The sequence below is a fragment of the Seriola lalandi genome, unplaced genomic scaffold (genome assembly GCF_002814215.2).
Source record: "Seriola lalandi dorsalis isolate HSWRI2012SDOR001 ecotype SW California unplaced genomic scaffold, Sedor1 jcf7180002003305, whole genome shotgun sequence".
NCBI lineage: Eukaryota > Metazoa > Chordata > Actinopteri > Carangiformes > Carangidae > Seriola > Seriola lalandi.
The window spans coordinates 385-1,822 of record NW_019473961.1 but is presented as its reverse complement, the minus strand read 5'-3'; the positions used below and the strand labels follow the sequence as shown (position 1 = coordinate 1,822).

Sequence of the window (1,438 nt, the reverse complement as noted above, 5' to 3'; positions counted from 1 at the left end):
ACAAGTGGAAACACCATTGTGATTTAATGTTTGTGGAAGACAGAGGACAGAGAAATGAGTATGAGAATATGTGAAAGTATAGAGAGAGAGAGAGAGAGGATGATGTAGGGGAGGAGACGCTGCAGAAAAAAAAAAACGACATAAAAGCTGTATAACACTGAGGCCTAAAGAAAGTGACAGAGCCAAGAAAATACAAATACAGATCAGATGTACTGTACATGAGTGACAGACACATGCACACAATACCAGAGGTTCTTGATGCTTCTGTCACTCTCTCTCACCCCGTCTTTGTCCTGAGCCAGGTGCTTGCAGAGGCAGAGAGGGCTCCTTTACAGGAAAGCAGCCGCAATTTGACCTATGACCTACTGTGCGCTTTGGCCAATCCCAGTAGAGGCGACACCCGAGGCCTTAGCCACCTTGCGGAGGTGGCTGAGCGATTTGCTTTCTCCCTCCTCACGCGCAGCCAATGCGAGATGTGAGTGTCAATATCCCTCTGTGAAGTTGTAATCTGTTAATGTTGAACATTTTGTGCTCTTTCGTGGATAAACACTACCTTACAATGTATGTTCACTTCAAAACAATAATGAATTTCCTTTTGAATATTACTAACAAGGTTTTCATGCTCAGTATTCAATGTTTTTCTTTGTGTGATTTCTCCAGAAGGGGTACCATCCTGGAAACATGTCCACATATGACCATCTCTGCCTTCCAGTGGTACCCGACGCAAATCAATGGACACAAATTCAGGGGCCGTAATGCAGATTTCTTCCAGCTCCCAGATAGACTGTTGGCAGTACCTGCAGCCTTGACTCCTGACTGTGGCAACCTCAGCCAGATTCAGCTAACCGAGTTTAGAACTGAGCACTGGTTTCTCAGCAATAATACAATGACTGCTGTCAATGGGAAGGTAGGGAAGCTCATATAGTTTTGCTTCATTTACTCTAAAGAGCAAAGGAGGTTAATTGAATAACTTTTTTTCAGTGATGGGAAAATATTTCATTAAAAACCTGCAGGTGGCAGTATTGCTCCAACAGACACTCACCATTAATTTTTTAGTTCACTCCACAGCTGAACTCTCTTCTTCTGTTGTGTGTATAAGGTATTCTCAGCCAGCCTCCAGGACAGAGGGTCACGACCCCTAGAAGATGGGAATGAGGTGGTGTATCGTATCCACAGCCCAGGGCAGCAAGTTAAACCAGGCAGGTCTCTGTGCCTTCTCTGGAACCAAACCACTGCAAGGTAATGCACTGCAGACACACCTATTAAGGGCCATGCTCAGTCCCTCTAGATATAAGCCAAACAAAGCTTGTTGACACTTCAAATATATATATAAACCCTCAAAACATTTCTGTTCTTGATGATGCAACCTCCATTGCTGATAAAGGTTGTCTCTGTTATTTGTAATTATTTGTCTCTGTCACTGGACATCTGTATTTGT

At 43.6% G+C, this 1,438-nt stretch overlaps 1 long non-coding RNA gene across 1 annotated transcript; it reads left to right on the top strand.

Moving 5' to 3' along the window:
• Positions 1 to 299: 299 nt before the first annotated feature.
• LOC111667146 (uncharacterized) lies at positions 300 to 1,233 on the top strand. Its single transcript, XR_015438028.1, has 3 exons — positions 300 to 475; positions 661 to 907; positions 1,100 to 1,233. It is a non-coding gene; the product is annotated as an uncharacterized LOC111667146 (long non-coding RNA).
• Positions 1,234 to 1,438: the final 205 nt, after the last annotated feature.